General features: G+C 44.7%; 1 pseudogene across 1 annotated transcript; it reads right to left on the bottom strand.

The window, feature by feature from the left end:
* Positions 1-2483: 2483 nt before the first annotated feature.
* LOC309640907 (large ribosomal subunit protein uL5 pseudogene) lies at positions 2484-8048 on the bottom strand (annotated as a pseudogene). The gene has a single exon. The product of its transcript is annotated as a large ribosomal subunit protein uL5 pseudogene (transcript).
* Between the last annotated feature and the right edge of the window lie 2536 nt (positions 8049-10584).

The raw sequence follows: 10584 nt of genomic DNA, 5'->3' as shown, positions 1-10584 counted from the left end.
TTGAACCTGGGTAGCCTGGATGAAAACTAGGAATTCTAGACACCACACCCCCTGGCTCTTGCCCCCAGTGAAAAATGCATTTCTCATGGAAGCAAAAACTGTAAAAACAGGTACAAAGTTTACTATTGGAGACACAGCACAACAAGTGGGAGAGCAAACAGAGAAACATTTGTTTAGTTGAGGTAGAAGCAAGGCAGAGATGCACACCCGGAGAGAAAGGGTGTGGGCGCCCTCCCTAGTGAGGAGAAGCACGATAAAAAGGCGGTTAGGTCATTTATATAGGGCAGTTCTTCCAGGTCTTTGCTTACCTTTGGCCAATTATCTGGTTTCTTTTTCCACCTGCCCTGCCCTAAGACCCTCCCCAACACGCATGCGCAACTTTTTCCAAGCTAGATTACAGCCCAGAGGCCTATGGGACCGCCTTAGCATCACATATTATGGGGTGGCGCCCCCTCCTTTCTGACCGCCAAGGAGCCTTTTCGTGCATGTGCAATGTTTCCCTTGCCCCAAGGATGGGAATTTATGACCTCTTGATCTTTTAACAGGGTTTAGTCCCACTCTGTCCCTGCCATAAAAATGTCCAATGTCTGGTTATTTACTCTATTTCTGTTGCTGGTTTTTACATCGAGATTCAGGTCTGGAAATATAGACAGGAGTCCGGTCATAAATGTGTAGTCCTGGAGCCCGTTTGTCTCTTGCTTCAGGAGATGTAAACAGGGGGTTGGTAATGAATGTCCGGCCTGGAGCCCATCTCCTTCTCACCCCAGGAAGTGTGAACAGGATGCCAGTTGGAAATGTCTAGCCTGGAGCCCATCTATCTCCTACCTCGGTGCCATGTCTCCAACAGCATTTGCTCGTTTTTTCATTATTATTATATTTATTATGATGGTGATCTGTGATCAATGATCTTTGATGTTACTACTATGACTTGCTAAAGGTTAGGATGATAGCATTTTTTAGCAATATTTTGACATTAAGGTATGTACTTTGTTTTTTAGACATAACGCTATTGCACACTTAATAGACTACAGAACAGTGTAAACATAACTTTTATATGCACTGGAAAACCAAAAAATTTGTGTGACTTTATTGCAATATTTGCTTTATCTGGAACTGAACCGTGGTATCTCCCAGATATGCCTGTACAATGAAAACCCTGCCTCTCACCCCTGTGTCCCAATCTAATTCTCCTCCCCAGAGGCAACCACTGATCACAGTTTCTTCACGTTCAAGAGTTTACAGTGCCTGGGCTTCCCTGGTGGCGCAGTGGTTAAGAATCTGCCTGCCAATACAGGGGATACGGGTTTGAGCCCTGGTCCGGGAAGATCCCACATGCCTCGGAGCCACTAAGCCTGTGTGCCACAACTACTGAGCCTACGCTCTAGAGCCCGCAAGCCACAACTACTGAAGCCTGCGCGCCTAGAACCTGTGCTCCACAACAAGAGAAGCCACCGCAATGAGCAGCCCACGCATGGCAACAAAGAGTAGCCCCCGCTCGCCGCAACTAGAGAAAGCCCGCGTGCAGCAACAAAGTCCCAACACAGCCAAAAATAAATTAATAAAATAAAATTTAAAAAAAGAGTTTACAGTGCCTTCTATCAGGGGCATAGTTAAGAGAATCCTATTTCAATCGTTCAAGGCATGGCGGGTCCTTAATTAGGTTGGCAATTCTTGAGTTAAATGTGCAAGTCAAGACTCCGGGAAGGCATTGGGATTCGCATGACTTATTGTTAATAGGTATGGGTAATAATGATGAAAACAATCGTGTCTATTATTAAAATTTTATCCCTGATATTTAGCATAGTAACTGGTATATAATAGGTATATAGTAAATAACAAAAATATATTTGTTGATTGCATGAATGGAAAAGAAGGGCTAGGCGTAGGTTTTACAAGTGTGTTTCTAAATTAGTGCTTGCTCCCCCCAGCCTCATATACAGGTGAACAAGTGCAACGTTACTAAACCACTGACACAGCTTGCCAAGTGTTCTAACCTTTCACGGTATCTCTACCTTGGTCGGTGTGAAAGAGCTTTCAAAACTAAGGCACCATGCAGCTGTAGATTATTATTCTAGGCCTGAGAACCAACAGCTCTAGTTTTAGCCAGTAGCTACTGGAGGCATATGTTGCCAGAGATGCCTGTGAACAATGGTCCATTGTGTGAAACTAACTCTACTAGTTGTATCCAGAGGATGACCTGCTCTTGAATTACAATAATGTTGCAAATATTTGTTTTGAAGAGTGACCAAAGTAAACTGCAGTGTGAATTCCCATTGGAGTAATTTTCCTGATGCAACCAGAGACTGAGGTGCTGAGTACATTTTATCTGTAGATGATATACAGGAAGGTCCAGGGTATAGAGAGGTCACAATCTTTGAATCTCCTTTCATAGGTGGTCCATGCTAGGAGCTAAGTAGACCTTTCCCCGCTTAGGAACTTCAGATTCAAGGTTTTGGTTTTTTGGGTTGTTTTTTGTTTGTCTGTTTGTTTTTTTACATTTCACTGAAAACTTTTTATTGGCCTTTTGGATTGAAACGGGAATTTATTTGCCAGGAAGGATGATCCCATCATACTTCTGCTGAAACCAGTACATGGCCTCCCCTTTGTTGATTAGCTGTTTGGCCCCAATGCAGCCTGTCCTGCACTTCTTGTCTGTGATGCTGAAACCTGGCCTACCCAGTGCCACGTAGAAGTTTAGGCCGTAGATGCTAATGCTTGGGTCATATTTGATCCCCAGACTGATGTGTTCTCGGATTCCAAAACCAAAGTTTCCAGTACCTGAGAAGTTATTTTTTCTTAATTCGCACTCTCGCACCTTTAGACCTTCCTCCAGGATTTCTTCTGCATTGGCCTCACAGACTGTGCAGTGGATGGCGATCTTTTCATTTCTCCTGATGCCAAAGGATCTGACAGTGTATCTAGATTTGGAGAACACAGGGGTCTGGCCTGTGAGCTGCTCCAGCACCTTGGCTGCCCCGGTCAGTCTGTCTCCACTCTCCCCTACACAGATGTTGAGGCAGAGCTTGCAGATGCGAAGTTCCCGCATGGGGTTCTTCTTTTCACCTTGATCCTGAACCATGATGGGAAACAGGAAGAGAGCCAGATGCAAGGTTTTGATACAATGAACCTGGTTATGGTTGAAGTAATGTATTTTTCAGTTATGACAGTGAACAGAGGACATTGATGAAAATAGTGATTAAAGAAAATTTTTCTATTGATATGAACTAGGAGTTTAAATTAGAAATTGTATCCATTGTCACCTTGTTGCCGAAGAGATTCTAAATCCTCTTCTCCTAATACTTAGAAGTACCATTTATGCGGAGGCAGATTTTTTGAAGTATTTTATTCAGAAAATATGCATTAAGCATCTGCATGGGAAATTAAAGACCGATAAGACACGAATCTGTTATTGAACACAAGTTCATGTGCCCTACGCACAGTGAAGCCAAACAAACTAAAATGTCAAGAGTTTGGAGTTTGGAGCAGAGAAAGGTTTATTGCAGGGCCATGCTAGGAGAACGGGTGGCTAGTGCCCAAAAAACTCCGGAACTCCCCGAAACGTTTCAGCAAAGTCTTTTTAAAGGCCAGGTGATGGAGCGTCCCAGCGTGTGTGATCAGCTCATGCATAATTCTCTGATTGGTTGATGGTGAGGTAACACGGCAGTTAACATTATCAATCCTTAGGTGCCAGAAGGTCTGGGAGCTACTTGCTCATTATCATCAAATAGTTAATTTCTTCCATGTGGTGGTGGTTTTTAGCCTCTGAAAAACTCATGAAATATGCGTGAGATACTGAGACCAGCTGGGACCAGGGAACCTTTGCTGCAGTGCTTGCACCTGGACAAACCTCTCCTCAAGCAGCAAAATACAAAGAAACTATATGGGACTAAAAATAACTGCGTGCATGCCTTGGGGCAAATTATGGACAAAAAGATACAAAAGACCAAAAAACTCAAAAGCCAGTTTTGAAGAGCCGGGAGCCAAAAGCAGGGTGTTGGGAGAAAAGCAGGGTACTGAGCATGTCCCCTGCACTCAACACCACCTAAGGGGTGGTCAAAACACCTTAGCCACCCCTCCGACCCCACATAAGGAAAAAGCTTGTGCTCGCTCCCTCCTGCTGCAGCGGTGCCCCAGGAAAGCCTTGCCTGAATTTCTTGTCTGGCCTCTAGTCAATTTCTATTGATTGGGGAAGGCCAAGAACCCTCGTCGGTATCAATACTATATCTGGGTACTCCAGAGAAGAGCTACAGCAGAGGATATGGGGGAGGGTCTGTCCTGGGAAGGCTCCATAGGGTCCTGCTTGGTTATAAATCTATCTTCAAGATGCTTATTGTTCAGTGGGAAAGACACACAGGTAAATCAATGATTGTGTAAAGACTACATGTTATAATAGAAGATGCTAACTGAGGAAGCTCACAAAGGGGACATCTAATCTGCACTTCTGGGAGGAGGTGCATAAGTTCAAAATTTTTTTAAGACTATTTTTTTAGAGCTCCTTTAGGTTCACAGCAAAATTGAGAAGGTACAGAGATTTCCCATATGCCCCTGCCCCCACTCATTCACAGCCTCCCCATTATCAACATCCCACATAAGAGAGGTATATTTGTTACAACTGATGAACCTATATTGACCCATTAAAATCACCCAAAGTCCACAGTTGACCTTACACTCATTCTTAGTGTTGTACATTCCATGGGCTTGGACAAATGCATAATGATATGTATCCACCCTTATAGTATCATACAGAGTATTTTCACTGCCCTCCAAATCCTCTGTGTTCAGCCTTTTCATCCCTCTCCCTTACCCCAAACCCTGGCAAACATGGGTCTTTTTACTATCTCCATAGTTTTGTCTTTTCCAGAATGTCACGTACTTGGAATCATACAGTATGTAGCCTTTTCAGATGGGCTTCTTTCACTTTGTAATATGCATTTGAGGTTCCTCCATGTCTTTTCATTTTCCATTGTCTGGTCCAGAGTTTGTTTATACATCCACCGAAGGATACTTTGGTGGCTTCCAAGTTTTGGCAGTTATGAAAAAAGCTATAAACGCCTGTGTGCAGGGTTTTGTGTGGACATGAGTTTCCAACCATAAGTTAACTCTTGAAGGATGAAGTTCAGTTAACTAGATGGAGAGAGAAAAGCTGAATATTCCAGACAGAGAAAACAGGACTTCTCAGGGAATTTCATCCCGACTGGCATGAACTTTGCCTGTATAAAAAGGGATAGGAGCTACCCTGGCAGTCAGAGGTTAAGAATCAGTGCTTCCACTGCAGGGGTGCAGGTTTAATCCTTGGTCTGGGTACTAAGATCCCGAATGCCATGCGGGTGTAGCCAAAAAAAAAAAGGGATAGAGAGAGGCTGGGGTCAGAGCAAGAATGTTCTCATATGCTAAATTTTAAACTTTATCTTGAAGCCATGGGGAATTATTGAAGGTTTTTAGCAGGGCAGTGATAGGTTCAGAGACCTGATTAATATTCTAGAAAATTCTCCGTGCCAGCCACATGAAGGATGCATTGAAGGAGGTGAGGCCAGAGGCTTCTGTTTTCCAAGGAATGAGAGAAGCGAGGAGGCCCTGAACTATGCAAGGAGACAAAAGAGAAATTAAGGAGAGAGGCTCTCCAGACGTGGTGGTGGGCTGGATATGGTGGTGAGGCTAACCAGATTTCTGGCTTGGGAGACCAGGTGGGTGGGGTGCCCGGTAAAATAAAGACACAGGAGGAGGAGCTAGTCTGGAGTAGACAGAGGCATAATGAGTTTTAGAAAACTTGAATCCTGGTTTTATCACTTACTAGCTGTGTGATCAGGAGTAAACCCCTTAACCTCCATGTAAAATTAGGAAAGTGTTATCTACTTTGTAGGTAGGTCATACAGGGACAGTATATTTGACAGTGCTTTATAAACAGGAAAAGGCTATTTAATTCTTACTTATTGTGTATATAAGCCCCATAGGTTGCTATTCATGTGGAAGTGATTTTAGGGGTGCTACAGGCATCAATCTCAAATGTATCCTACCTCTGAAGCCCCTCCAGTGGTACCCTGAAAGGCTGGGGAAGCTGGGTCCTCACCCCACTCCTTCTTTCTAGCAAGGGGAACTCTTTCTTTTTTTTTTTTTTTTCTTTTTAATTAACTTTTATTGGAGTATAGTTGATTTACAATGTTCTGTTAGTTTCTGCTGTACAGCAAAGTGAATCAGTTATACATATTCACATATCCACTCTTTTTTAGATTCTTTTCCCCTATAGGCCATTAAAGAGTATTGAGTAGAGTTCCCTGGGCTATACAGTAGGTCCTTATTAGCTATCTATTTTATATATAATAGTGTGTATATGTCAATCCCAATCTCCCAATCTATCCCTCCCCCCCTTTCCCCTTGGTAACCATAAGTTTGTTTTCTACATCTGTGACTCTATTTCTGTTTTGTAAATCAGTTCATTTGTATCATTGCAAGGGGAATTCTTTCTTGCTGGCAAGTTCCCTCTTTGTGTTGAGTAGTGCTGGCTGGCGGGGGGTGGGACAGAGTGGAAAAAATGAAGCTACCTTCCTTCTCCAGCAGAATCCTTGTGTTATAAACGCCCATTTAGGGACTTCCCGGGCAGTCCAGTGGTTAAGGCTCCGAGCTTCCACTGCAGGGGGCACAGGTTTGATCCCTGGTTGGGGAATTAAGATCCCGCAACCTGCAGCCAGATAAAAAAATGTCCATTTAATTTTCTTGCCACCAGACTGTAAGCTTCCTAAGGATAGGGAGACTGAGTCTTGCTGGATCTTTCTTCCCTAGTGTCTAGCAAGTGCCTGGCAAATTATAGGCTCCCAATAAACTCTGAGTCAAGGAATGAAGGCATTTTATCTTCCAATATCCTTTTTCTGAGTAACAGCTTTATTGAGATATAGTTCACATAACTATACAATTCGCCTAAAGTGTGCAATTCAGTGATTTTTAATATATTCACAGAGTTGTGCAACCATGATCACAGTAAATTTTAGCTTTCTTTTCTTTTCTTTTTTTTTTTCCTTTGGCTGCACCACAGGTCATGCGGGATCTTAGTTCCCCGACCAGGGATCAAACCCGTGCCTCCTGCAGTGGAAGCACGGAGTCCTAACTACTGGACCACCAGGGAATTCCCACCACAATAAATTTTAGAACATTTTCAACACTCCCAGAAAGAAATCCCCACACCCATTAACAGTCACTCCCCATATCCCCTCAGCACCCGCCCTCCTTTTCAGCCTTAGACTTACTTATTTTTGTCTCTATAGTGCCCCTTGTGGACATTTCATGTAAATGGAATCTACAATACGTGGTCTTTTGTGATGGGCTTGTTTCACATAACATAATGTTTTCAAGGTTTATCCATGTTGCAGCATGTATTAGTACTTCATTCCCCTTCTTCTTCCCTGCCAAATAATACCCTGCTCTACAGATATACCACGTTTTATTTATCCATTCATTGAAAACAAATGGCAACATAGGAGGCCCCAGCCTCTGTGCCCCCACAAAGATGAACAGTTAGACAGCTATCTACAAACAAAAACAGGTCTGGGAGAGCTCTGGAGTCCACTTAAGAAACTACAGCAACCCAGCAGAACAAAAAACTTGAGAATAACTACACAAGGAAAGAAGTAAGGTAGCTTCATTTTGCCCACATCATCCCATCCCCCTAGCCAGCACTGCTCAGCACCAAGAGGGAATTTGCCAGCAAGAAAGAGTTCCCCTTGCTAGAAAAAAGGAGTGGGGTGAGGACCCAGCTTCCCCAGCCTTTCAGGGCACCGCACGATGGTCCACGTTTGGTTTCACCCCACCCAGACCTGCAAAGCTAAGACGTATAGAGATGGCTAGGAACGAGGAAGAAAAGCAGGAACTTCTAACAGCAGTTATGCAGCAGAAGAGATCACGGTTCCAGTGACCTGCTCTGCAAACAAACCCAGCAGCTTTCACCACTGAAGAAACCGATGACCAGCACAGCTACCTCAGACCCCGCCCCCCATAGATTTCACCCTACAGGTATTCACACCCACTGATGACAGCTGCCTGTGTCCCTCTCTGCTCCTTCCCCTGCCCCTATCCTCCCCTCGAGTCTGGAACCACACTGGCAGCCAGCCCAGGCCTCTGTGGTTGCATGAATGCAAGATGCCAGTCTGGACCCTCTGGTTGACGTCCACCATCATGTGCACAATCTGGGCTAGCCCTTCCAGCTGCAACCTTGCATGCCAACCACCTGATGCCCGTCACGGGCCTCCACCGCAGTGCACGTGCCTGGGGCAAACTGTGTAGCCACAGAAGGGCATGCCAACAACCAGGGCCCCCGCAGCTGCTTGTGGGCCCAGATCAGGCCCTTCTGTCACTGGCCTGTACCACTGCGCTCACCTCAGCCAGTCCCTCCAGATGTGCACCTGCATGCCCCTGGCCAGGCCCCTGTCACTGGCCTCCACTGCCGTGCACCCACGGTGAGACCTGGCAGCTACAGGAGTGCTAGCCAACAGCCAGGACCCCTGCAGGTGCCAATGAGCATTTGGCTGGCACTGAGCCTTTCTGCCTGCCCAGTCCCCCACTGCTATGTGTGTGTTGGCAACCAGCTCCTGCTTCTCTATAGGCACCTGCAGCTGCACCCCCGCAGCCGAATGTGCGCATCACTACGGCATCAGCAACCACTACTACCTGTCTGGTCTCTAGCCGCTGGATCTGGAGGGGCTGCTGAGGACCCCAACAGTGGCCCTTAGAGCCACTATAGACACACTGAAGTGCTTGCCAAGGGCCACAGTTGTTGACACTGTGGATTCCAGTGGCCTGAGTTAAAAGATATCATGTAACTCTGAACCCTGTGCCACCACATACCCCTGCACTTGGCGCCCTGCACCACTAGACTTGGAGTCACAGCATGCTCCAGCACGTCCCCACCTGCAAGTGAAAATCTTCCTTTACCAAAGTCAGCTCATAAAGCCTGGAGGAGGTGACTGCTTCTTCAAATGAGCAGACACTTATGCAAGGTTACAGAGATCACAAAGAATCAGGGAACCATGAGTCCTCCAAAGGAATATAGTAAGCCTCCAGTAACTGGCCCCAAAGAAATGGAGATCCAAGAATTGCCCGATAAAGAATTCAAAATAATTGTTCTAAAGATGTTCAGAGAGCTAGAAAAGAACACAAACAATCTAACGCAATCAGGAAAACAATACAAGAACAAAATGAGTTCAACGAAGAGACAGAACACATAAAAAAAGAACCAAACAATAATTTTGAAGCAGAAGAATATGACTGAACTGAAGAATTCAACAGGGAGCTTCAACGGCAGGTTTGACCAAGCAGAAGGAATCAGTGATCTAGAAGGCCACTAGATCAATTGAAATTACCCAAACAGAGGAGCAAAAAAGAAAAAAGAATGAAAAGGAATGAAGAGGACTTCCCTGGTAGTGCAGTGGTTAAGAATCCGCCTGCCAATGCAGGGGACACGGGTTCGAGCCCTGGTCCAGGAAGATCCCACATGCTGGGGAGCAACGAAGCCTGTGAGCCACAACTACTGAAGCCTGCGCTCTAGAGCCTGTGCTCCACAGCAAGAGAAGCTACTGCAATGAGAAGCCCACGAACCACAACGAAGAGTAGCCCTCGCTCGTTGCAACTGGAGAAAGCCTGCGCCCAGCAACAAAGACCCAACACAGCCAAAAATAAATTAATTAATTAATTTAAAAAAGAAAAGCGAAGAAAAGAAAAGGAATGAAGAAAACCTATGGGACTTATAGGACACCACAAGAGAGACGATGTACGTATCACTGGAGTCTCAGAAGGAGGAGAGCAGGAGATAGGGTAAAAAGCTTATTTAAAGAAATTATAGCTGAGAACTTTCCAAACCTGGGGAGAGACTTGGACATACAACTTCATGAAGCTAATAGCTCACCCCAAAATCTCAATCCAAAACGTTCTTTTCCAAGACAAATTATAAAATTGTCTAAAATCAGAAACAAAGAGTGAATTTTAAAAGCATCAAGAGAAAAAAAATCTCTCATACATAGAGTTGTCAGCAGATTTCTCAGCAGAGACCTTGCTGGCCAGTAGAGAATGGGATGATATATTTATCTATTCATCAGTTGATGGACAAAATATTTCTTTTAGAATGAAACGTTTATCCTAAGGGAAGCATAAAAACCACCATCACATCAGTACAGATTAGGGTATGGAACACAAGATAAATATACTTTGGTGTGGAAGAGAGGGAACAAGAGTCAGAATATGACTTACTCTCCCCACTCTTACTTCTTCTTTCACCCATCCCCAAAGAGGGAATGTCTTGAGAGAGAGCCCCAAGAGGGAATGGGCACATTGCTTAGTAAGGCCTTCCCAGTCCCATCAGCCTGGTGGTTTATGTAAACTTCAAGACTATAGTCTTTTAGGAGACTCTTTTGATCTCTCAGGCAGTTTTTAGTTCTATCTTCACATTCCCACAAAATACTGAATTTACATTCATTTGCACGTTTCTCAAGGTACAGTGGGCCCTCCATACCCAAGTGTTCCTACCCTTTGAAATTGGAGGGGCCAACTGTAAGGGATTTGAGGATCCATGGATTTTGGTATCTGCTGGAGGTCCTGGAACCA

The sequence above is a fragment of the Balaenoptera physalus genome (genome assembly GCF_965194825.1).
Source record: "Balaenoptera physalus genome assembly, chromosome: 13".
Taxonomy (NCBI): domain Eukaryota; kingdom Metazoa; phylum Chordata; class Mammalia; order Artiodactyla; family Balaenopteridae; genus Balaenoptera; species Balaenoptera physalus.
This window is presented reverse-complemented; position numbering and strand designations above follow the sequence as displayed.